This window comes from Physeter macrocephalus, chromosome 7 (assembly GCF_002837175.3).
Source record: "Physeter macrocephalus isolate SW-GA chromosome 7, ASM283717v5, whole genome shotgun sequence".
Taxonomy (NCBI): Eukaryota; Metazoa; Chordata; class Mammalia; order Artiodactyla; family Physeteridae; genus Physeter; species Physeter macrocephalus.
In genome coordinates, this window is record NC_041220.1 from 24,159,883 (window position 1) to 24,187,239 (window position 27,357).

The following is a 27,357-nucleotide window of genomic DNA, read 5'->3' on the forward strand; positions in this document are numbered from 1 at the left end:
GATGAGGCTATCTAAGAGGCTTGTGCAAGTTTCTTGATGGGAGGGACTGGTGGTGGGTAGAGCTGACTGTTGCTCTGGTAGGCAGAGCTCAGTAAAACTTTAATCTGCTTGTCTGCTGATGGGTGGGGCTGGGTTCTCTCCCTGTTGGTTGTTTGGCCTGAAGCGACCCAGGCTCTTTGGTGAGGCTAATGACAGACTCTGGGAGGGCTCATGCCAAGGAGTACTTCCCAGAACTTCTGCTGCCAGTTTCCTTGTCCTCATGGTGAGACACAGCCACCTCCTGCCTCTGCAAGAGACCCTCCAACACTAGCAGGTAGGTCTGGTTCAGTCTCCTATGGGGTCACTGCTCCTTCCCCTGGGTCCCGATGCACACACTACTTTGTGTGTGCCCTCCAAGAGTGCAGTCTCTGTTTCCCCCAGTCCTGTCAAAGTCCTGCAATCAAATCCCGCTAGCCTTCAAAGTCTGATTCTCTAGGAATTCCACCTCCTGTTGCCGGACACCCAGGTTGGGAAGCCTGAGGTGGGGCTCAGAGCCTTCACTCCAGTCGGTGGACTTCTGTGGTATAAGTGTTCTCCAGTTTGTGAGTCACCCACCCAGCAGTTATGGGATTTGATTTTTTTGTGATTGCGCCCCTCCTACCGTCTCATTGTGTCTTCTCCTTTGTCTTTGGATGTGGGGTATCTTTTTGGGTGCGTTCCAGTATCTTCCTGTCGATGACTGTTCAGCAGTTTGTTGTGATTCTGGTGCTCTTGCAAGAGGGAGTGTGAGAGCACGTCCTCCTACTCCGCCATCTTGAACCAATCTTTGAGGACTGTATTCTTAACAGAGAGCTTTTAAATAGATAAGAAAAACTAAGAGTCCAACAGAAAAATGGGTAAAGGTTACTGTTATACAGTTCACAAAAAATGTAATATAAATGGCCAATAAATATCAGGTAAAAGGAAGCTATTCCTTTTTTTAATGAAATCTTCACTCTTTAAAAAAGAGTGTATTACAGTTAAGGGTACATTGAGGTAGGTATTTTGATCAACTGCATGCAGAACTGTGAAATTTTCACTCAGTAATTTCATTTCCAGAATGCATTATAGAGAAATTATCAGAGATGCAAAACTATTCATTTAAGCATTAATTATAGCAGCAAAACATTGCAAGAAGTCCAACAATAAAAAATATCTCAGTAAACTATATTTCTTCTGAAAGACAATCTTCTGGTTATAATCACTAAAGTGATATTTCCAGAGAGTTTGTAGTGCAGTGAAATTGACAGAGAAAGTTAAGTAGAAGCAAGAAGACCAAAAATGTTAATAAGAGTTGTCTCAAGTTTTAGGGTTTATAATTATTTTCTTTTCTTTAAAAAAAATTTAGTTTTACTCCTAACCATTCTTCAATGAACAGATATCATACATTCACTCAAGACATAATTACTGAGTCCCTACTGTGTGCTAAGGCTTATGCTAACTGTAGGGAGGTAGGTGAGAGCAAGGCAGTTCCAGATCTCAAGGAGCTTACTGTCCAGTAGACAGGCAGACCATTTACTTGTCAATTACCACCCAACAGGATAAGCACTTTGCTGGAAGATGTACCGGTTTTATAGGAGCAGGTAACGGGGCTACATAACTATTTAGTGAATCAAAGACGGCTTCCCACAGGCTGCGATATCTAAACTGAGTCCTATAGGATAACTTGTATTTTAGCCAGATGAATGAGAAGGATGAATCTTTTAAGCACTAGCAATAGCATGCACAGATGGCTGTCGGTGATAGGGAGCCTTGTGCAGATGGACATCAGACTGCATTTAAATATGACTGGGATGCAGAGGCAAGCTAGGGAGTATGAACAGGGGAGGCTGGGGAGCTCAGCTGCCTATAAGGCAGCTTTAAAACCAGAAGATCTTGTATGTTCCATTACCCTGCAGAAGAAATATGCAATTAAAAGACCAACAAAACATCTAAGTGCTAAAGAATGTGGATGGTTATAATACATTTTTGCTCTCATAATCATTGATATAATTTATTTCATGTTGAAGTGCAGTTAAGAAAAATATATGAGTTTCATGAAGGGTAGTGAATCTTCAGATGTTTAAAAGGAGACAAACAGAGAACTAACAAAGAGTTATGGTCTTAGAATCAGTTTTAGAGAAATGAGGTATTTCACAGGGATATACCTAAAGACTGAGATCTAAAATGTTTCCCAGACCCAAAAGTGCACGAGGTTCATAGAAATGTAGACAGATCAATGGGTAGAATAAAACTTTGGAAGCAGATCTTGGAAGATAGAAGTACAGTATTTAGTCTTTGAAAATGGTGACATTCAACAAAAATTCAATAAAACTAGTCATTTAGAAAAAGGTGAAACTGGATTCCTGCCTCATACCATATACATTCTAGGCTGGCTAAATATCTATATCTATATCTGTATCCACATCCATATCTATATCTGTACATATAGCCCATTTTTATTTTGTGTGTGTGTACTTCCTTCCCATTTATCCTCCTCTCCAGAGCCATCTGGTACCTTCCATCCCTGACCTTTGGGGAATTCTTTGATGCAAACTAGGATGGTCCTCCCCTTCCTGCTTCACCCTTGTTTTCTCCGCAGGGCTGTGGCTTGCTGTTGTGTAGGCTGCACTCAGCACCACCTGGAGGAAGCTTTCACTCTGGAGGCTGAGTGAGAAGTGGGCACTGAATTTCAGCAGGACACAACCTGCACAACCAGAGACTGGACCTTGCTCTGATTTTTAGGTCCACTAGGTCAATGACCCCTTATTTTTTTCCCAGTTGCCCAAATGTTGCCTTTGTCTCTTTTTACATTTTCCCTGTCCATGTTGGTCTATGCCTTACAAAAATCCCTTTGCTATAGTTTTTGTGGGGTTTCAGGAGTGGCTGGAAGTAATTTCATGTGTTCAATCCACTCTTTTTACTCAGTGCTCTCTGTAAGCATCACTTATACAATGAGAAAATTATATACTGAAAATTATATTTATGAGAACTGGGATCCTATCTTACTTTAGGAGACTATATTCTAGTCTCGGCTATAAGTAACTACACATTACTTTGTATAAGTCACTTTCTCCTTTAGGACTAGAGTTTAAATGTCTATAAAATGAGAGTTTGGACTAGGTATCTTAGAGTCCTTTCCAGTTGTTACAGTTTGTCATGTATATGCTGATGCCAGTCTAGCACAGTGCCTCATACATGGCAGGTGCTCAATAAATAATTATTTAATAGAATTACAGAAAGAGTTGTTTTTCTTTTGTCATAACCCTTCAACATGTTGCTTTCTATTAAAATTTTTTTTCTTAATCAAAAAGAAGGTTTGCTAGTGTATATTTAGTACAAGTATGTACTAAATGGGAGAAATCACTACTCTGAGGTGTAAAGAAAGCTGAAATATTCTTATTCCTGGAGATAAAAAATGAGGGCCAAAGATATGGAAGCAACCTAAGTGTCCATCGACAGCTGAATGGATAAAGAAGATGTGATATATATACATATATATGTACAATGGAATACTACTCAGCTATAAAAAAGAATGAAATTTTGCCACTTGCAGCAACATGGATGGACTGGGAGGGTGTTAGGCTAAGTGAAATAAGTCAGACAGAGAAAGACAAATACTGTATGATATCACTTATATGTGGAATCTAAAAAATACAACAAACTAGTGAATACAACAAAAAAGGAAGCAGACTCACAGATAGAGAGAACAAACTAGTGGTTACCAGTGCGGGGAGGGGGAGGGTCATGATGGGGGGGGAGGGGGAGGCACAAACTGCTGGGTGTAAGACAGGCTACAAGGATGTATTGTACAACACAAGGGAATATGGCCAATATTTTGTAATACCTGTAAATGGAGTGTAACCTTTACAAATTATATAAAAAATTTAAAAAATGAGGGCTGTATTGTAGAGATATATTCTCTCCCTTCCCTTCCCCCTTCACCTGCCCCTCTTTCTCCTTCTCCTTCTTCTTGTTCTTCTTGTTCTTTGGGGCAATAGTCCAAGAACCAATTTAGTTCACAAGAAGCCAAAAATGACAGCTCACAAGTAAACAATAAGTCAACCGAAGAGCTCACCATGGAGTGATCTTATAGCTTTCATATGGAGCTAGTACAAAAGGAAGCACAGATAAGAGTTGACTTGTGTAGAGATAGCTTACTGTACCTGTAGCTTTTCACCTACACTCCTATCTTCTCAGCCACCCAGCCTCAGCAGATTTCAAGGATTCATTCTCAGCGTGGTGTTTTCTAAATCAGAATGTGTGAATTGAAAGAGAAAAGGGCTGTGGGGACTGCTATAACTATGGGCTGTTGAACTCATGATGCTATTTTGGAAATTGTCCTGCACTGCTCTAGGCAAAGATGAATTCAAACCAATAAAAATAGAGATTTGCCAAAAATGGTGCAATTTTAATGATGTAACATTGCATCAACCACAATATCTAATCATTTTCCATGCCAAAACTTAAAAAAATGATCTGACGACATCTGAAATTATTCTTTAGTCTGTCCTGTGTTTTTAATTGAACTTGGTTTGCTCCATAATTTTTAAAAGCAGGGTTTTATCCTTTAATCAAGGCAGATGTTTTACTTCGAGGCCAAAATAATACAAATAAAAATGTTGACACTAAAACATTCAGAAGGTTCTCTGTAGGTGGTACTAATTGAGGAGTGTAAAGTAACAATTAACAATATAAATGTTCACCGAATTTTATCTTCCCTGCAAAAGCTAATATAAAATGAATGCAAAAATAACATTGGCCTTTACTGAATTCTCACAATAACCCTTTGATGTGGGTATTATTATTCCTATTTCACAGACAAAAAAAAAAGCCTTAGTCCCTTTGACACAGTAGTATAATACCTACTTGACACACTTTCTTCTCTTGGTTTCATGCATTGTAAGGACATTGAGAGAATTTAAACAGGGAGTAATATGATCTGCTTAATATTTTAAAAGAGCACTCTTGCTGTTAAGTGAAGAATAGATTGGTAGGTCAAGGGTGGAGATAATCCAGAAGAAAACACTGCAGCAAAACAGATGAAACATGGTGGTGGCTTGTTGTAACAGGAATGGAGGTAAGAGAACAAATTGAAGTAATAGTTTATTTTTTACTGCTTTTTTATTTTTATACAACTTTAAAGGTTACTTTCCATTTACAGTTATTACAAAATAATGGCTATATTCCCTGTGTTGTGCAATACATCCTTGAGCCTATCTTATACCCAACAGTTTGTGCCTCAATCCCCCACCCCTAAATTGCCCCTTACCCCATCCCCACTGGTAAGCACTAGTTTGTTCTCTATGAGTCTGCTTCTTTTATGTTTTATTCACTTCAGCATAGAGAAGGTATTTTGGTGGATTTAAAGACTGATCCCAAGTCATCTAATGCTCCATCTTGAATCTCTTTATCACAGTGCTAAAGAGCACCTGATTAGATGGTGAGCAGAAAACACTGTTTTTTTTTTTTTTTTTTTTTTTTTTTTTTGCGTTACGCGGGCCTCTCACTGTTGTGGCCTCTCCCATTGCGGAGCACAGGCTCCAGACGCGCAGGCTCCATGGCATGTGGGATCTTCCCGGACCGGGGCACGAACCCGTGTCCCCTGCATCGGCAGGCGGACTCTCAACCACTGCGCCACCAGGGAAGCCCCGAAAACACTGTTTTTTTTTTTTTTTTTTTGTGGTACGCGGGCCTCTCACTGCTGTAGCCTCTCCCATTGCGGAGCACAGGCTCCGGACGCGCAGGCTCAGCGGCCATGGCTCACGGGCCCAGCCGCTCCGCGGTATGTGGGATCTTCCCGGACCAGGGCACGAACCCGTGTCCCCTGCATCGGCAGGCGGACTCTCCACCACTGCACCACCAGGGAAGTCCCCGAAAACACTGTTTTAAATGGAGCTTTGTGACCGATTTTGTTGATCCATAACTACTGCTTTCACATATTTCCACATTTAATTCTAAGTAAAATCCATCAGTAGGCTAACTGGTTAACCAAAAAATTCTTAGTGGTGGGATTTGTTTTTATTAATTCCATTTAGTCCATAAGTGATTAATATCTTTGGTTTATTCCTTTCCTCTTTAATACATAAAGTGTTACCTAAAGAGTCACAGGTTTCCCTTTGTGAAATGGACATTGCAGTTGTAGTTCTGCTGGGGGTTTGATATAACTGTCTATAACGGTGGGGCTGGATGACTTAAAGTTCCTTCCAACCTGAGATCTGGCCTGTCCTGTCTTGGGCACATCGGGCCTATCTTACTTTGCTGGCTCAGGGCCACCCATTGTCAACATTCCCATTTCAGAATCTCACCGCACTCTTTCAGAAGTAGGAGGCACTTGGTAAATGTTTGGAGCAGTGAAATTGAATTGAAGTCCCTCTGTGGACACACAGGGTGTCAAGGTTTTACATTTTATTAACTAATAACAATATTAGTGCTTACTGTTAGTATATGCCAGGGACTATGCTAAGTACTTTAAATAGATTGAATATTCACGATTACCCTATGACATAGGAAGAATTATTATTTCTATTTTCAGGTGATAAAACTAAGGCTCAGAAAGGTACATGGCAGTAAGAGTTGGATCCAGAATTTATACCAAGGCCTGTCTGACACCAGCGTTCACATATCTATACTTCAGAGTTGAGATTCTTAGCCTGAGGATTAGTGGACTTTTGGGGGAGTCCAGGTACTCAAAATTACATACACACTTCTGTGGTTATGTGCAATTATGCATTTTTCTGGTGAGAGGGTTTGCTTTTACCAGCTTCTTACAGAAACCACAAAAGGCTGAGAAGCATTCACTTAAGAGGTTTTCCATCCTGGGTAAGTTGAAGAACACATTGCTGCCTGCAACAAGAGTGGCTTGGCTTTCTAGAAAAAAATGCATCTTTTGGTTTACATTTCACTGACCATGTGTTTTATTAACTTGACAGGACACTTTTCATCTGAAGTCACTGCTTTCCTACTTAATTGTTTCTATATGATGGTTATTCACAGCTAACGCAGAAAATTATCCATCCCAGAATGAGGTTTGATATTTACTCTACTGCCTGACTTATGAAAGGAGGCATAGAGCCGTAGCAGGCTGGAATAAGTCCTGTTCTGTTAGGAATTAACAAACATTGCCCTCAGAATAAGTGTTCTCTGTGTCGAGAGAAAATAAGGGGGTGATGAATATAATCCCCCAGGTGTCCTGATTCTCCAGTAGGCTTGATGTTCACATGCTCGGAACTGTTCTGCGTCACATAAAAGCTTATTTTTCCCCATGTACTTGAAAAATAAGTTTTTAAGGAAAAACAGCATCCTTCTGTCTGTTGCTACTGATGCTTATCTTTTTGAAAATAGGACATTTCCGATCACCCTATATTATACAAAAGCACCACAGGGGAGACATACAACCAGACTGGCTGCCTTACAATATTGCTGTCTTTTCATTTCTTTTCAGAATTAAGGTTTCTTAGGGTTGGAGCACTGCTTATATACTCCCTGTCGTAATCTAAGCGGGAAAGTTAGTTTGATTTCAAACGCAGAGTGTTTCCAATAAGGAAATGTATTCCTTTCACATGTGTTCCTTGCTTTTCTCTCTTTTGCGTAACAAGAATTTCTGGGGAGATAAACTTCCAGTTTCGTTTAAATTTTCCCTCTTAGGAGTGGCTTCTACTGTGAGAATGGTAGGCCTTTGTGTCACTTTCTTCAGAGGCTGTGCAATAATGTTAATAATAATAGCTGGAGTGTAGGACTGCTTCCTATGTTCCAGGCATTGTCCTAAGCAATTACATGTTATGTATGTCATCCTTACAAGGAGGCTGTGGAGTAGGTGGATGATTACCCCAATGACTACTTCCCATTTTGCAGGTGAAGTCAACTTGTCCACAGTCAATAACATAGAAAGAGGCAGAAATGGAACCCTAACGCAACAGCCAGCGCTGTTGACAGCTATGCTATTCTGCAATGGCACAGCTGCTAGATTTCTATTTGGCTGCTAGGTTGTTCCCAAAGACAATGCTTGGTCACGTTAGAGAACCAAGCATTCCAGGCTTACAATATAAATTCATCCACCTGGCCAAGTGACTCCTAGAATTGTTCAGATATAACTGGCACTTTTGCCTTTTTAAATGCTTGCTCCATAATTATAGACGTGGTGAGCTCAAATCAGGAAAATTCTTTTTCACCTGGGGACGTTTAAAGCATTGTTCTTATTCTGACTTGGCAAAGGAGAACTCCCTGGAAATTTGGATATTAAATAAGATCATAAGTTAGGATTTCACTCTCTGCTTTTACCTCTTCATCATTGGTTTTCTTTCCCTGTGACACTTCACCCAGCAGGAGAAAGATTTTCTCCAATTGCTCAAACTCCTTATGATTTCATTAACAATTCATTCATTGAGTAATTCCTTACTAAGAGCAAAAAGAAGGGATAATGTGATTTTTTGCATTAGTTTTACATTAGTTTTTGCAGGAAAGAAGGCAAAATCTAGTGAACATTTATGTTGTTAACAGCTATTTTACAATTCCTAAATAGTACTACCCACATAAAACCTTAAGCATTAAGCATAGTATCTGGTATATGGAAGGCTCTTGATAAATGTGAATATGATTGGAATGAAAAAAGAATAAAAAAGGGAATGCTACCAGATGGATTTAGAGAGATAGGCAGATACCATGCAGATATCCATTTCTGCAATTGTATAAAATTATCTATAGACTTCATTTATTCATTCATCAACTTATTTACCACTTATTTATTCAATAGGAATTTATTGAACATTTATTAGGTACACAGCACCATTGATGACCTTTGGAGGAAAAAAAAGATGAACTAAACACAGTCTGCTTTTAAATTGAATTTGATCTAGTAAAAGAAATCAGACTTGTGTCTACATAAGTTTAATACAGGATGATATATGCTAAAAGAGAGGTATAAATAAAATGCAAATGAAACAGGAAGGTGAGGTAAATTTCACCTCCAACTGGGTAACCCAGAGGGTTCATGAAGTAGGTTACATGTAAAGCAGCGGTGAGATCTGATTAGCACTGGAAGTACGGAGATGAGGGGAGATGGCATTTCTTTCAGGAGAACCAACTTGACTAGTTATCACCAGAGCACATTACAAGGCAGGTGGGTGGTTTGATTTGGCTGTAGCTTAGGATATGGAGAACCACAGCAAAGTGCCAGATCTCGTCCATAGGTACTGTGCCCCCTTTCTGCCCTCTGTGCTCTCGTTTCATAGGGAGCTAGAAGGCTGGGAACTGCATTTCCCAGACTCCTTTGCCAGCTGGCTTTCTCCTAGGTCCTGCCAAGGAGATTGGAAGGTGGGAGGAAGAGGGAAGCTCTTATGCTCTGGTTCAGGCAGGTCCCTGTGGGGTCCAGAAGTGTTGACAGTGCTTTTCAGTAGAATCAGGGGACGAGGATCCTGATCACCTACTCAGTGCTGGCGGTCTCCCCAGGAGAAGCAAGACAGCTCTGGCAACATCAGAAAAGTGGAAGCGTGCTCAGGAGCTCTGGGTAACACCCTCTTGCTCCTCCAGTCTTCCAAACTGGTTTTTTAAGTCAACTTTATTGAATCATAGTTTTGATGAGCTTTGAGGGATGTAATGCGTGGATGTACTCTTGCAACCACCTTTACTATCCTGATGGTGTTTATTTGAAATGTTAAACATTTCTATTTCCCCCCAAAGCTTTCTCAGGTCCTTTTATAGTCATTCCCTCCCCCTGTCCCTGGACCCAGCTAACACCTGATCTGCTTTTCTTTTTATAACTCTTTATCAGTGTTTTTCAACATTGGTATAATTGATATTTGAGGTTGGAGAATTCTTCCTCGTAGGGGGGATGTCCTGGGAATTGCAGGATGATTCGTAGTATTCTTGGTCTCTATCCATTGAATGCCAATAGTGCTACCCCCTCCCCAACTATGACAATCAGAAAGTCTCCAGACGTTGCCAAATGCCCCCTGGAGGGGCAAAATCACCCCCAGTGGAGAATTATGGCTCTAGATTAAGATGAATTTTCTATAATTTTATACACAGGCAGTTTTACAGTATGTACTCTTTTGTGTCTGGTTTCCTTCACTCAGTATACTCATTGTGAAATCTATCCATGATGTTGCCTATATCAATAATTCACTCCTTTTTATTGCTGAACAGTGATCCACTGTGTGTATATATCACATTTTGCTTATCCATTCATAAACTGATGAACATTTGAGTTATTTCCAGTGATTGGCTAATGTAAATAAAGCTGCTATGAACATTTGTGTGCAAGTCCTTTTGAGGGCATACATTTTCGTTTCTCTTGGGTAAATACCTAGAAGTGCACTGCTGGGTCCATATGGTGGGTATATGTAACTATATAAGAAACAGTCAATTTTTTTTTTTTTTTGGTGGCAAAAAACCACAGCACATTAAATTCACTCTCAAAACAACTTCCAAGTATACAGTACAATATTGTTGACCACATGCACACTGTTGTGCCACAGATGCCCAGGACACCACCATCCTGCATGATTCCTGCAAGATAAGGGTCCAATTTCTTTCTTTTGCACATGGATTTCCAGTTTTCCCAACACTATTTGTCGAGAAGACTATCCTTCTCCATTGTGTGGTCTTGGAACCCTTTTGTATTTGACCATATATGTGAGGGTTTATTTCTGGGCTCGCTATTCTGTTTCATTGGTCTATGTGTCTTTGTGCCATTTCTACCCTGTTTTGATTATGGTAGCTTTGTAATATATTTTGAAATCAGGAAGTGTGAGATCTCTAACTTTGTTCTTCTTTCTCAGGATTGTTTTGGCTATTCAGGGTCTTCTGAGATTCCATATGAATTTTAGGATTTTTTTCCTTTTTTTTAACCTCTGCAAAAAATGCCATTGGGATTTTGATAGGGATTGCATTGAATCTATAGATTGCTCTGGGTAGTAGGAACATTTAACAATATTAAGTCTTCCATTCCACAGAGAGGGGATGGCTTTCTATTTATTTGTGTCTTTTAAATTTCTTTCAGCAATGTTTTATTGTTTTTAGTGTACAAGTCTTCCATCTCCTCAGTTAAGTTTACTCCTAAATACTTTATTCTTTTTGATGTTATTGTAAATGAGATTGTTTTCTTAATCTCCTTTTTAGGTTGTTCATTGTTAGTCTTTGGAAAATCAACTGGTTTTTGTGTGTTCTGTCAAATGCTTTTTCTGCATCAATTGAGATGATATTGTTATTTTCATCCTTTGTTCTACTAAAGTGGTGTATCACATGCTGAGATCTATGACCCGTTTTGAGTTAATTTTGTTTTTATTTTTTATTATTCTTATTATTTTTAAAATTTATTTATTTTTTATTTATTTTTGGCTGCGTTGAGTCTTTGTTGCTGGGCGTGGGCTTTCTCTAGTTGCGGCGAGTGGGGGTTACACTTTCTTGTGGTGCGCGGGCTTCTCACCGCGGTGGCTTCTCTTGTTGCAGAGCACAGGCTCTAGGCACGCGGGATTCAGTAGTTGTGCCATTTGGGCTCAGTGGTTGTGGCTCATGGGCTCTGGAGTGCAGGCTCAGTAATTGTGGCACATGGGCTTAGTTGCTCCGCAGCATGTGGGATCTTCCCAGACCAGGGGTTGAACCCGTGTCCCCCGCACTGGCAGGCGGATTCTTAACCACTGTGCCACCAGGGAAGTTCCTCGAGTTAATTTAATGTATGGTGCAAGATAAAGGCTGGTGTTTATTTTCTCCTGATATTTTTGTAATCAATTTCTTGCATTACATTCCCCTATTTTGAAATATTTAGAGAGATTTCCACTTTCCTGACTGGTCTCACTATCAGGCATGGGGTTGGAGAGGTAGGCTGTACTAAAATTGAAGAGTGATTTGAATGCCAGGCTGAAGTGTCATGACCTTAACGTACCTGGATTATATTATGTTTGTGCATAAAAAGTACTCGCTTAAATAAACTGGTGAAAATAAACAACCTCAGTTTCCTTATCAGTAAAATAGTGATAATAATACTTTTGTAGCTGTAACGAGACCTGGTGTGTGTGTATGTACACACAACCACATAGTGCTTCACTTCACAGTGCGTTTGGCACATGGTGTGCCAGATAACAGGCAGCTATTATTGTATTTAGTACACTTACTGAGAACTGCTTTATTTCTATCCCATTAAGCCTCTTGACTTCCTTCTTTGTCTATCAAGGTCCTGATGGACAAAGGGTGTCCTTTCTTTCCCTGGCCACTACCTCACTGTTTCTGTAATGTTCTATTTCTTCAGTGTGATTCGATGTAGGTTGATGCATCAGCATTTCATAAAGAGCTCATTTGCCATGTGACAGCCTTATCCCTCCTGCCGGTACAAGTGTCGCCCTGTTACAAGATAGTCCAACATAAGAGCAAGAAGAAACTAGAGAACAGGCTCTGATGGAAACCCAAGGTCTAGTTTAAAGTTCAAGCTGCAGAACACAGCAAAGTAGGGGATCCTTTACATGACTCCGGAAGGGGCTGGGGAGGGGAGGACAGAAACAGGAACACAGTTTCTTACACATAACGTTTTTAAAAAGAAAGAAGCATGTTAAACAGTGAAACTGCTGAAATACAAGTCCTCAAGAAGAGCTTAAGCAAATTATAAGGTAAATAAATAGCTCAGCACTGAACTAGAGACACAACACTGCCATGAGCACACTGGAGTCCTGTATGCAGGCATCATTTTACATCAACCTGTTCTACTACCACAATCGATTTAAGGTTTTTAACACAGTTATTGTTTCTGACCATTCTGACCACCTACTTCCCCATAAAACACATGGAGAAGCCTGTTTAAAAAACGTCGACTGCAAGTCATTTGTTTAGAAGAACCCCAGACTGCTTCCAACTCCTCCAATAAATACTGCATAATTCACTTCTGGCTGGTTTGAGAACAGGTCACCACCTGGTGTTTTGGGGCAGGAGGGGGTGGGTTCAAAGTGGTGGCACTAATAAGCCCTCGAGAACTGCCAGACATACTCTTAGCTAAAGAAAAGAGGCCTGATTTTTTTTTTTTTTTTTTTTTTTTAGCTTTTAGGCGGGCCTCTCATTGCTGTGGCCTCTCCCGTTGCGGAGCACAGGCTCCGGACGCGCAGGCCCAGCGGCCATGGCTCACGGGCCCAGCCGCTCCGCGGCATGTGGGATCTTCCCGGACCGGGGCATGAACCCGTGTCCCCTGCATCGGCAGGCGGACTCTCAACCACTGCGCCACCAGGGAAGCCCAGGCCTGATGTTTTGACCCAGAGCATGAGTAGGTATGGCAACAATAACTTACTGTAATTCACCTAGATGGATGTGTTTATATGCCTTCCTGGAAAACCTAATGGATTCTATCTGCAGCTTATAATAGCAAAAGCCGTGGGCCAGTCATGCATGCTATCTAATCATAATCTAACCCATTCCTCTGGCTCACAGGATGCAATTTCTAGCTCTTTGTGTTTAGAACAGAGCTCAGAATTTTAATCAACATTTGGCCATGCAAAGGGAATCCCTTGGCACGAGTTTAGGGTGAGAATAAAGGAGACACAAATGGGGTAAGCTGTTCAACAAGGGACGTAAAAGAGCGGCGGGAATAAGGGGGGGACGTTAAGCTGGCCGGGCATTGATATGGCAGGGGGGCAACGAAGGTGGGAGGTGTGGGTGGGTACCAGTGCTGGTAGAAAATGGTAGGTTTGGGTCGGAAATACTTTAACACACTTTTTCACAGCTCTTATTATTTTATCACCACCACCACCATCATCGTCCATCACGTTTCCTTTTAGTTTATAATGTCTGTCCCACCTTTGAGTGTGTCTTACTGCAGGCTGCCTGAATCTCAGAAAGGCTAAGTCGCTCTCTCAGGGTCTCCTGAGGAGCAGGAAGTGGCCGACCTGGGACTTGAACACAGCTCTCCCATTCCTGCTCTGGTGGTTTTTATGGCTCCACGAAGCCCTAGGGTTCTGCAGCGGGAGCAATCGGGGAGGCTGAGCAGCGGTGGATGATGTGGGTGATGATGAAGCTGACGACAGGAACTGGACCAGGACGGCTGAAGCAGTTCTTCCCAAACCCTTCTACCCCCCAACCCCTCCCCTAGCATTCAGTGTAGCCATATTCAAAGGCAGATGACCAATCAATAGTGCAACGAATCTTTACTGAAATCGTTTGTTAAACCCTCGCATTTACTCCATTAATCTGATCTTCATTTCCTTTGCTCCTCTGACCTCTATTTTCTGGAAAGCCAAAACAAAACAAAACAGAAATCTGGTAGCTAAATAATTAACTTCACCAAATGCATCTTCTTAAGGTGATCCGACGAGTGAGGGGGAAGTACCTGACCTTCACTAGATTCTGTGCTGGGCACTTTTCACTTATTTGCTCAAAAAACCAAAGAGTTTAAACGTACACCTTCACTGCATCTGAAATGTACACCCATACTGAATTGTACACACAACAGGGTTTGGCTGCTAAAAACCCAAATAAAAAGAAGGCTGTGGCCAAGTTCGGCCCTCCCCGCGACGGCAGTTTGCGTCCTAACTTGGTCTCTAGTAAGTGGGGTAGGGGCTCTGGGTGACCCTCCTCCTGGCCCCTGAGGGTTTCTTCCCGTTGCGGAGGGGTGCGGCCACAGGTTGGTGGGTACTGTTGCCCACCAGAATCCCCCCTTTCTCTGAAGAGCACCTGTAGTCCAGAATATTCCTGATACCTGATGAACAGCACTGCCTCACATCATTATTTAAATAAATATCCACCCACGGATGATTTTCTCTTACCTAGAGCAGATTGTTAGCTCTAAGAGGGCAGGGACTTGTTTTGCATAGATACTACCAAATCTCCATCCTCCACGCTATGCAAATAAAAGAAATATAATGGTTATCACTTAAATGTATCGAATAAACGAATGGGAAGATCTAAGAAATCATGTTCTCTTAAAAATAATTTCATTTTAATTTTATTTGTATTTATTTATTTTGGCTGCACAGCTTGCGGGATCTTAGTTCCCCGACCAGGGATCAAACCCACACCCTCGGCAGTGCAAAGCGCAGCGTCCTAACCAGGGAATTCCCTCATGTTGGTTTTTTAAAGGCTGAAAACATCGGGGAGGGAGATTCCTCCTCTTTGATTTCAATGCTGCGTGGAATACATTCCACTAAGGCATCAGGCGAGCCCATAGAATAGGCTGAGGAATACAAGATCTAGACCTCACAGCAAGTAAACCAAGTGATTCATTTGTTTATATGGGCCAGGAATCTTATTCCTGCTCTCCCCAACTCTTCCACCTTAGTCGGTATTTTCTGGTTTCCTATTTCTCTTTAATGGTTTCTAATTATACTCAGCATCTCCCTGAGAAGAAAGGCTCCCAGTGTAGATTTCTGTCCCCGTGGCTGGCATAGGTAGGGGTGTGGCCAAGCCGGCTGTTTTGCCAGCAGCTTGTTAACCTTGAAAATGAGAGCTGAAAAGGTACCATTTATAGTTGGACGATTGTGACTGGGTAAACGTATTTACGATAAACACAGAATCAGGAAAATGACTGAAAACCCAGCAGTGTTCTAGTATGAAGGATGAAAAAGCTAAGACAAGGGTATTTCATCCTAATGTTCTTAAATATGTGTTCAAAGGCCAAATGCCCTGAACAAGCTTGTCGGGAGTTTCTGGAATTTAACACGGGGGTTAAGGTCTTAGTATTTCCCCACACCAGGGATCATTCCTTCCTCTCTTTTGTAAACTAATGAAAGCTATACAAATCCCTTATGCAGACAAAGCCTTTAGCAGATCTGGCAAATGAGACCTATTTTTATAAAAGAGCACTTGGCAAAGTAACTTCTACTTTGTACACATCTGTTTTACATCTGTTAGAATCGAAATTTCTTCAGAGGAGGGGCAATTTTATCCTAGCTCAAAATAAGCATCAATAAATATTACACTAAATTGCTAACATCATTGGCAAATGGTTTCGTTTAATTAATAAAACAGACTGAGATGAACCTCTGGTGAGGTCTTCTAGATAGTTTAAAAGTATTTTACAATGTCTCTTCCCCCTAGTTATTCTTAATATGTTTTGTGATTTTGCACAATAGAAAGTCATTTCAACATGTGGCCCATGTAGATTCTGAATTTTGAAGTTTTTAAAAAGAATCATGCTGCTGCTTTTGGGAATGATTATTGATGTTTATAATATATCTCCCCCCCACCTTTTTTTTTTTTTTTTTTTTACTCCATGGTTGGTTTACGTATTTGTCGGGGACAGAGCTCCTGCCTAACTCCCCTTTATTGCTACAGGCTGCGTTTACCATTTTGCTAATGTTTCGCAGTAGCACACGACCAATGAACATTTTGAACTTGTATTTTTAAAGACTCTGCAGCCACAAGAATAGCCCACATCCCAAATAGGAGGTGCTCTATTGCTGGAAAGATCTTACCATGTTCATTTTTTTTTCCTGCTTTTCCTGCTTGCAAATATTTTATATTACCTTGCCAGAAGAATAGCTGCCTGAGACTATTTCTAAAGTCTCCTGTAATGTGGGGTGCTTTGTCAATAAAATTGAGATTTTACAATTATAAGGTAAATAAACAGCTCAGCGCTAAACTAGAGACACAACACTGCCATGAGCACACTGGAGTCCTGTATGCAGGCATCATTTTACACCAACCTGTTCTACTACCACAATCGATTTAAGGTTTTTAACATAGTTATTGTTTCTGACCCTTCTGACCACCTACTTCCCCATAAAACACATGGTACAGAGTGGTTAAAAAATTCATAAATCCCCAGGTCTCATAGAACACACTCATCTGATGCTGAGCTAAGTCTCCATGGATACCAAGGGAGCATCTTCAATTCCAGGGAGGTCAGACTCTCACCCCTGGGGTCTGCAAGCCTGGCAAAAAGCAGAGAGGCTCCTTGAGAACTTTTTCTTTGCCGATCTTGTTCCTTAACCCACTAAGTCCCAGGCTGCCTTTGGTTTCTTCCACTCCCCCTAAGACAAAATCTCCTGGAGAGGGACCAGGGGATGTGGACCGAGTGAGAGCTGGTTGGGATTTCTGAGACTCTTGGAACATTTTCCCCTCAAAACATCGCTGGCTGTAATTCCAGTATCGGGTGGACACATTTTTCCTTTTTACAGCTGCATTTTTAGAGACAGGTTTTCTCTAGGAGGAAGGATGCATATGTAGGCACCGAGAGAACCCTGGAGGTGGAAGATGAGCAGATCGTAAGTACAGACATGCATCGCCGTAAGGGCAAAGTCCCACCAACATGTCTCGGAGGATAAAAACGCTAAGAAATTAGCTATATACATTATGGGGATTAAGTCACGGTTCCATACATTCCATAATTGTCATTGTTCATCAAGACAGAAAAATAAAAGCAAGGAAAGATAGAGTTCCTACCATTATTACCTCCTTCCAAGTGTTAAGCTCCCCAATATTTTTTTTTTTTTTTTGTGGTACGCGGGCCTCTCACTGCTGTGGCCTCTCCCGTTGCGGAGCACAGGCTCCGGACGCGCAGGCGCAGCGGCCATGGCTCACGGGCCCAGCCGCTCCGCGGCACGTGGGATCTTCCCGGACCGGGGCACGAACCCGCGTCCCCTGCATCGGCAGGCGGACGCGCAACCGCTGCGCCACCAGGGAAGCCCGACACTGTATCTTTGGTGGAAATTAATGCCGCTCAGCAGCTACCAACTAATTAGAACAATTTTGCAGATCTTAGCTGCCAAGAATCCAAAGGAACTCTAAAATGTAACCTTGTTGCCTTATCCTTTTCCATTTAGCAGTCATTTTATGACTTACTAAAGACCTCTTTCCTCAGTAAAATTACATATCCGAGAAAACCAATCGTGATTCTTTTCAGATTCATCTTTTGCTCTATTGGATCAAGGACTTGCTTCAGTATCTCAAATTGTTCAAGCATTTTCTCCACAGAAAACAATTCCTTTTACCAGTAGGCGATTCTTATGCTCATAATGTAAATGAATGCCCCCATCACAGCCTGTAGGTCACACATCAGGTACACAATGTTTCATGAGCAAAGGAGCAATTATCATAACAACAAAAAGACAATGGCCCCTGCCACCTATAGCAATGTTGGCTGCTAGGATTAAACCTCCATCAAGATCACAAACAAGGCAGGACTGAAAAAAAAAATGTACTTGTATTTTCTACGGAGTTTCTTTTGGCCTTGGGATCAGTGTGACAGGGGCCAGTGATCATCTTTATCACAGGCAGGCATAGACAGCGTGGGATCTGTGAAGAAGGATCCAACCGAAGACCAGTCACTCAAAACCGCACTATTATGTTCAGTTGGGAAATTCACAAAGCTGAATCAACCAGAAAGAGGTGAAGGTAGTTGGGCTGAAGAGAATGTTCCAACGCCAGTGCCCCTGAATGAACTTAATGTCAGGGTAGATACAGACCACATTTAAATGGACTGTAGGGATACGACAACACTTCAGATGTGTGAGTCGTCCAAGTTCTGTCCTGCTTGGGCGGGCATGCTGGGATAGTGGCACATGTTTTCAAACTCTGGTTTTAGAAAGAATCGCGTAGGAAGCCTGGTGAGAATGACAGTTCTCAGCTCACCCCTGGAAATTGTCATTTAGCAGATCTGGGGTGGGGCCTGGGGTCTGCATTGTAATTATTATAGCCCAGGTAGGGGATCAGTCCACACTTGAGAAGCTTCAGTGTGCGGGAAGGAACCTGGGCTTTGTAGAGGGACAAGAGCTCTCACTCCAGCCTGCCATCTACTCCACGTAAGACTTTTGATGAGGTTCCCCGACCGCTCTCCACTTCAGTTTCCTATATGTAAAGGAGTGACAGTAATTGTAAAGGTTAAATAAAATATGTAAGGGAGTACTCTGCAAGATGCTGGGCGCATGGTATATGCTTAAGAGCGTCTGAGTTCCCTTTTCCTCTGCCCCATAGATAATGAGAAAGAACGAAGAACGTTCTTCGAATGCTTTTAATGAACCAGAGGCTTTTCTAAGGCATTTTCATTACCTCTAATCCCATGAGGTAGGTGTTCTTTTTACTCCATTTTACGGGTGAGAAATAGAGACCAGAGAGGTTGAACAACTGGCCCACGGTTACCCAGGCAGCAGGTGGCAGGGCCAGCCTTGACTTAGCTCTACTGCTGAGACCTTATTTTCAGGGGTATAAATCAGGGACGGGAAATTTCAAAGCCTCTCTCTGCTGTCTCCTGAAGACCCACCCTTCACTTCCCAGCAGCTTTACCATCCGGCCATGTTCCTGATGCCTTGCCAGCTGAAGATGACACGCTCAGCGTGGACACAGGCACCCACAATTGTGATTTAGCTGTGAAGTGTGTCGTTCTCTTGTAGGGCACAGGTTCTGGGAATAACTGTACCTCAAACTAGGAACTGGCTTATTTGTAGGGGTGCGTTTCCTTTTCCCAGATATTAGACAGCCTTTAGGTCTATTAAAGAAACAAAAACCTATATAAATTTGGGGAGCTGTTCCCTTTCTGACGAGCTAAGTTGGAACCACGGTTTCATTTCCAGGAGGAATAAATTGAGTCATGACCAGAAACTCCCATTACCTCTGCTGAGACGTGTTTAACTACTGTGACACATAGCTGCTGGTACTGAGTTGGATATATGTACACATGTATGCCATCTAAACAGATGTGTACGTGTGTGTAACCACTGTTTAGGCACTCTGCACGCTACATCTGATATGCAGGTATGAACGTGTGTAGACGCGTGTGAGTGTGTGTACAGGTAGGTGCAGGCGTGTTCTTGGCATACATACGTGCCTATACGTGCATGTGTCTACATATGACACGTGTGCGTCCACGCATATGAGTGCTTATTTATGCCACTGCACACATTTTCTTCATCTCCATAACAGAGAAGATGTGCCTTTGAATCCGTTGTATTCCCGCTTAAACTTTGACTTCCAGACCCAATTTTCAAATTAACTCCCCATTTAAATAACAGTTGCGGTACTATTACGGTATTATTTTTTTCTGAAAAAATTCATTCCACTGTTCCTGCTGCACAGCAGGAGTTTAAGGGCAGCCAATACTTTCTTGTGCTGACAGCCCTGATGAAGGCCTGAGTATTTAGATACATGAACGATTGGTTTGACAAAAAAAGAAATTCGATGGTACTTGAGTCTATAAATCTACTAATCATTCCTCTCTGCTGGGAACATCAGTTACCAGTGAGAGTTTTAACTGTGTACGTGGTTGCTTAAGAGACCCACACAGTTGCCCTGCGCGTGACTTTACCAATAGGTATTATTTTAATGAGACCTAATAGGACAGTTCAAAACAGTGATTGTCCCTGAGAAATCACTGCGTATGAAGGAAGCGTTTTTGCCCTGAGACCGTCCCTAAATTGGGGGTTGTAGAGCTGTGGTGACTGCAGAGCACATGCCTTGTCTTGGGGCTGCCCCAACTAAGGTCCAGCGGCCATCAGAGAATGAGGCCCAGAACTGCTGTTGCTTCCAACACGTTCAAGTTGCAAATTCAGATCTGTCTGGAAAACTCTGCCATATTTAGACGTTGGCTACTCACCGAACATTATCAGAAATTCTCAGGGCTAAACCCAGCCCATCTGCAGGCAGAAGAAGTCACGTGCGACATCGCTTTGCCCTCTCTGCCTAGAAAAATTTCCGGGAATCCCTGGAGATCTATTTCCTAGTGGATTGAGCTGATGAGCGAAGGCCCTGAGGATTGGTGGTGGTGGTGGTGTGTATGTGGGCATGCATGCGTACCGTGTGAGCGCACGTGCACATATGTGTGCGTATGTATGTGTGCATATGAGCGCGCCGGGAACCTGGCTTGATTCTCACCCTGGCATCCTGGCGCGTGCTCCGCAGAAAGCCTCTGGAGTGGAGGAGGAAGAACAGTTCCCCAGCATCCTGGCATTCTGACTTATCCAGACCTAACTGATCACCACACCTGTGTCCTGCATGGAGCCGGCCAGGAGAGTTCGGCTCAACCACTTAACCACAATATATTTTCTTTTCTTCAGAAGTTTCCCTGCAAATTTTTCCCCCAAATGGAGGAAGTGCAGTAACGATCACCCCCGCCCCCGAAGCCGATAAGTTAGCTACTTCTGTATTTTAAAAGATCTCCTACTGGACTTTCTTGGCGGGGGGTGTGAGACACATGTGCTGAAAACTTGGAGGCTTATATCAAAGGATACTTCCAATATATTTTTTAAAATTTTATTTTATTTATTTTTTTATACAGCAGGTTCTTATCAGTTATCCATTTTATACATATTAGTGTATATGTGTCAGTCCCAATCTATAACTCGTGCTTTTCTTCAGGATTGAATGAATCTTTTGCCTTTTACTTCGAATATTTTTGCTCTGAGTCGTTCCCTGAGCTTTGACTTATGAACACAAAAAAGAACATCAAGACTTGGCAAATCTGAAATTACTAGTTTATCCACAGGTCATTTGTCTGTTGGTCTGTATGCTCAAAGCACTCTTTAAGATTAGTGGGAGGGCTGCTGTCTGTTGAATATAACCAATACAGAGCCATGCATAGAAAGACATAATTATGGCTTTCTAGGAACTGACACTAACCGGTTGTTGATTGATTGATGGGCTGCCTAGTGATTATGCTGATAAGTTGAGAGGTTTCTCTGTAAATGGTATTATAAGGACTGTCATTATTTTATATGAGATCATGGTAATAAAGATTGCCGTTTATAACTCAGTAGTCCTCAAGTGATCAATTAGTGGAAAAGAGAAATAACTAAAAGCCAGCATGCAGTTCTGGCTCAGGAAGTAAAGTAATTCTGGTAAATGAAGAAGAGCAAGGTCATGTTAGCTTTCATCTCCACGGGCAAATGATTAAGGATACAACCGAGAGCTATCGGGCCTTGGAATCTATCTGAGAAAGGTTTATAGATATTTTTATCAAGACACTTCCATGGGGCTAACAGTTACTTGTGATGTGTCCATCCAATGTGTGTTCTCATGCAGAGATGGTGTACAAGGTGGGGAGAGAGGTAACGTTCATGATTGATTGAGTGCCAGGCTCTGAGTCAGTCTACACATTGATTCATTTCATGCTTGCAACAAACTCGCAAGGTACATTTTCTTTGGACAATTTTTTTTTTTTGGCCACGCCATGCAGCATGCGGTATCTTAGTTCCCCAACCAGCAGAAGTGGAATCTTAACCATGGACCGCCAGGGAAGTCCCTGGACAATTTTAAAGTTGAGGAAATTGAGGCCCAGGGATGTTATTCATTGACCACAGCTACTCAGTCAGTGGCCAGCCAGGATCTGAGCCCACGTCTGCCCGATGCCAAAGACAACTGGTTTCCCCAAGTCTAGATTTCCTCTCAGGAGGGTCATCTTCACTCATCACGGGTTAATATAAAATAGGAAGAAGAGTGCTGATGGTGTAAAACAAAAAATGAAGAGCTTCATTTGAGCTGCACTGGCTTCTGGGCACTCGGTTTGATGACATTCCCAGGGCATTTGCAGAAATGGATGTACAGTCAGGCAGTAGAACCTTTCCCCATCATATTTCCCTTTGCTGCAATTTCTGTCACTTCGTCTCTCTATCCTGCTTTCAATCCCTCATTTGGGCTGTGTAGTCCCATATCAATAATGATAAATAATAAATCATCAACCCATTTCTACAGGGCATTAGTCTCCCTCCTTCCTTGTGATGGGGGACCAGTTCAGCATTTGTGCTCCTGTCACAAGGGGCAAGGGTCACAGTGTTGTCCCAGAGGAACTGGCTATAGCCCGTCTGCTGGTGCCATGGTCCAGCCTGAGTGTCCTCGGGAGAATATATACCCATTCTTTTCATTAGCAGACCATACACAGATACATATTGGAACACAGTCTCTTCTACTTCGAACTACTGCTATTGTTGGTTTCCTTTAAAATTCAGCCTACTCATTCATTTATTCTACTAATGTTACTGAGACTAACTGTAGCCATAACCTGTGCTGTGCTTCAGAACGTGAAAGTGAAAAGCCACAGTCCAAGCCCTTTAAGGACCTACAAGTTTAGTGGGGCGACAGATGCTTTCTCAGGAAATAATTAGAGAGAATTGTTTGAAAGGAGATAATTCTAGAAGGATCACCAGTTCTGCTCAGAGTAGCAGAGAAGGCATCTCAGAGAATACCACAGATGAGATGTGCTTGAAGGATGTGAAAGACTTGGCAGAAGAAGGGAGAAGAGTTGGGGGCTGTGTCTGGAACCACTAGTGGTTTAGAAATGCTTCCCTACAAAGCTTGCCAGCTGGGCGTGGCGAAAAATCATGGAGAGATATGCAGAGGCCAAATGCTTAATGATTTGTTTAGATTAGCCAGCTTGAGATTTTAACCCATAGGGGATAAAAATGTTTTGAGCAAAACAGCAAGAGGACTTCTACAGATGATTATCTAGGCAGCAGGATGAGGACAGACTGGAGGATGGGAAGACTAGAAACAGGGAGAGGGAAACGGCAGCCATGGCAAAAACCAAGGTCAGGGCTTCCCTGGTGGTGCAGTGGTTGAGAATCGGCCTGCCGATGCAGGGGACACGGGTTCGAGCCCCGGTCCGGGAAGATCCCACATGCTGCGGAGCAACTAAGCCCGTGAGCCACAACTACTGAGCCTGCGCGTCTGGAGCCTGTGCTCCGCAACAAGAGAGGCTGCGATAGTGAGAGGCCCGCGCACCGCGATGAAGAGTGGCCCCCGCTCGCCGCTACTAGAGAAAGCCCTCGCACAGAAACGAAGACCCAACACAGCCATAAATTAAAAAAACAAAAAAACAAAAAAAATAACTATATTCAGAGGTGAGAGAAAGCCCTCACACAGAAACGAAGACCCAACACAGCCATAAATTAAAAAAACAACTATAGTCAGAGGTGCTAAGGTCTGTATTATAGCCGCGCAGAGGGAAATGGCACATGGAGAAAGATTTAAAAGGCAGAATGAACATGGGTTGGTGATTATTTGACTATGAAAGGCAATAGAGTGAAAAGAATAGAGATAACCCCAAGTTTGTTAGCTTGAACACTGGAGAATGACTTCTCTATAAAAACTGAAGTCACTAATTTATAAAATAAACCTATGAACTGATATATTGAAAATATAACACAAATGTAGCATGCAAAAAGGAAATGCTCTTACAAGTTTGGTACCAAACATTTTCTGAAGTCAAGTATGCCACGCGAGGCCATAATTCTTCACCACAGTAAAAAGACATTTTGGGGGAGGGATGTTAATGCAAAGAGTGTGTTAAATAAGTAGATTAATTCTTCAATGGCATGTAAATTGACCCTTTTTGTTTTTCCTTATTTTTAAACTTAATTTTAAAATAAAATTAATTTTTTTCCATTTTTTATTTCACAGCAAGAACATACTTTAACAACAAATGCTACTGTATCTTTCAATATGGGAATTTTCACTGTGCTCTATTTCACTGTGCTCTATTTTTTTTTTTTTTTTTTTTTTTTTTTTTTGGGAGCGCGGCATGTGGGATCCTCCCGGACCGGGGCACGAACCCGCGTCCCCCGCATCGGCAGGCGGACCCCCAACCACTGCGCCGCCAGGGAAGCCCTCTATTTTTTAATTTCCAAGAGCTCTTTCTCATTCTCAGAAAATTGCTATCATCTGTTTCTTTTCCATGGATGCAATATTATCACATATTTCCATCAGAATACAAATGGTAGTTTATAGAATTCTGTGATCTGAATTATCTTGTTTCCTTGGAGTTTATTTTTATCTGTTATGTTCTTTCTCTCTCTTAGATTTTGTGGCTTCTTGCAGTTCTCTAGCCATCTTTGCCCTCCATTCATATTTGCAATGAGACATTATGATTAAGCGTGCATGCCTAAGTTGGCTTGCGAACTAGGGAAGGGACCTCAGTAAGGGCCTGAGGCAACTACAGGTGGCTCAGGATGGGGGAGCTAAACGCTCTTTACATAGTCTTTCACCTGATCTTTTGAGCACCACTGCATGCTACAGCCTTCCTACGTATCTGGTGTCCTATACTCTGAGCTAGCTGCAAAACTGCTAGCTTCTCATTGGCTCCAAACTAAGAAGGCACTCAGATTTCACCTTTCTCCGCTTCACTAAATGAACTTCCACTCATTTGTCTTCCAAAATTTGTTGACATATTGTCTGCTGTAATCTTTTCTTTATTCTTAGTGTCCATGTAGGTTTATACCCTTCATGAACCCTTTGGTGGGACTTTGTGGGGTAGCAGAGATAAACCTGTGGGCTCAATCTGCCATGTATAGCCAGAAATCTTGAGCTGATTCTAGATGATTCGTTTACCAAGAAGACCAGTCCTGATGCCCTTGATTTAAAAATCATTCTCATATGGGCATGCTTTGATTCAATTTCTGACTCTGTACTATTAACTTGGAACAAGTGAGCTTTTCTGGCATTTCTTTATAGGGAACCAGTTTAAACACGTGGTGGAACACCGGAAAGACAATTGGGCTGGGGCAAGAACTTGATTTAGCCCCTCTGCTTCAGTTTTTCGTTTTGGGATAGATGTTACTGTTTGTTTCTACTGTGCAGGAATGTGAGGAAGACAGAACAAGATGTTATGGGTGAAGTATGCTTTGGGATCTTAGGAAGAATGATCAATCAATGAATTTAAGGTATTTCTTTCTGCCAGAAGAGAGAAAGCCTCAAATCCTTGAAAGATGACATTAAGATTTTTTATTCCTGCTGCTTTAATGATGGATGGACATGAATTATTAAATGTTCTTTACACAACATGTTTCTGCGTCATAATTTCAGAGTCGTTAAGAAAGAGAGAAATTTGCTTTTTAGTGTTCAACTTGTTAAACAGTTCAACTAAATCCTTAATAAAGCATCTGGAGCCTAAATATTTTAGTGACGTGTAAAACAGAGCTAACTTCTAAAATATTTAGATGAACTGGAGCTATTCTTAGATGATTACTAATTTCCTTTAAAACGATGGGACAGGTACATGAATGGATTCACATACAGTGTAGGCTACCCTGGAAATGGAGTCCAGTGAGAGGGGTTTTCTTCCTGAATTTCAGAGCAACAACTCTGAATGTGGTACTTGTGCCTCAATACCCTCATCTGTAAAATGGAGATAATGTCTATTCCAAATGATGTCTTTTTTAAAAAAATACTAATTCCCTGAGAAGAGAAAATGAGACAACAAATGTGGTATTTACTATAAAAAAAAAAAAAGCATTATAAACATGCAAAAAAAAATCCTATGTGTAGATTTGGGACTAAATATCAAACTGTGTATTCACATCCATATGAATACATAAACACAGACACATAAGCACCTACACCACTATCTACTGAAGAAATACAATATTTTTTTCTAAGTACTGCTTGCCAATTGTCTAGGTTCAATATTAAAACAATAAAAGAGTTGCTCTGCATAATATTTTGGTTTACATGACACATTTCTTCCTTGATGGCATCAATAATAACTATTATTGTTAAAATCAACATTAAAGGCTGTGTGTGTGTGTGTGTGTGTGTGTGTGTATGTGTGTGTGCGTGTGTGTGTATTTGGATTTCAGATGTATTTTATTTTGTGTCATTTGAAAAATACTGGTCAGGACTCGCTAGATTCATTCAACGACCCACAGTTTGAAAAACAACTTATCTAGGGCATGTTATTTTACCTTTGGAATCTATTTCCTTATCTATAGAATGCGGATGACAATCTCATGAGGTTATTAATATGGTCAAATAAGACACTCTATGTAGAGTACATATATGGTGCTGAGCACAAAGTTTGCACTCAATGAATGGTAACTGTTATTAATACTGTTTTTAAGAACAAAGAAAATGAATAGGTCTGAGTCTGGGCATAGCCAGCATCTAGGCAGCCCAGGTAAGTACTGCTTAAGAGCCTTCTGCGAGCAGGAGGCTGTGATAGTCTGAGTACAGGGTCCACTGCACATGGGAATCCTAGGAGGATTCTGGGCTAGAGTTGTGCTGTTCTTCCAGCCAGCTACACCCTCTTGTCTTCTTTCCCATTCATTTTAGATGAAGATGTACATAAAATCTGATCTGTAAGATAAGAGACTGGGCAGACGCTGCAGTCTCATAGCGACCCTCTAGAGTCTCAGAGGACACAGCAGTGGGGAGAGAGCCGAGGACACAGCTCCTTCCTAGGGTGGCTTCGTGGTGCTGGAAGGAGAGGGGTATCAGGAAGGGTTTTAAGTGAGGATGCAAGGTCTTAATTGAGGCTTTCCTGGTGAGACTTGGAAGGACACCGAGAGAGAGTCTAATGAAGGAACTGGAAAGGATCTTAGAAACCAACTGCTGGTACAAGTGTCTCATTCATTCGATAACTGACGAAATGAAAATACAGAGAGGGTGAGTGACTTGCCCAAGGTCACACAGCTAACTGGAGGCCAAATCACACCTAAGGCGCCACTTTTTTGTTTCTGGCTAGTGGTG

At 41.8% G+C, this 27,357-nt stretch overlaps 1 protein-coding gene across 5 annotated transcripts in view; it reads right to left on the reverse strand.

The window, feature by feature from the left end:
• Nucleotides 1-27,357, reverse strand: part of RNF150 (ring finger protein 150) — a 297,671-nt gene that overhangs the window by 62,391 nt on the left and 207,923 nt on the right. Inside the window, exon 7 of one of the 5 annotated variants that reach the window (XR_008617769.1) lies at nt 641-831. The exons of the other annotated variants lie outside the window; for them this stretch is intronic. The gene's annotated coding sequence lies outside the window, so the exon portion shown is untranslated. The remainder of the gene's footprint in view (nt 1-640; nt 832-27,357) is intronic. 5 annotated transcript variants of the gene reach the window in all.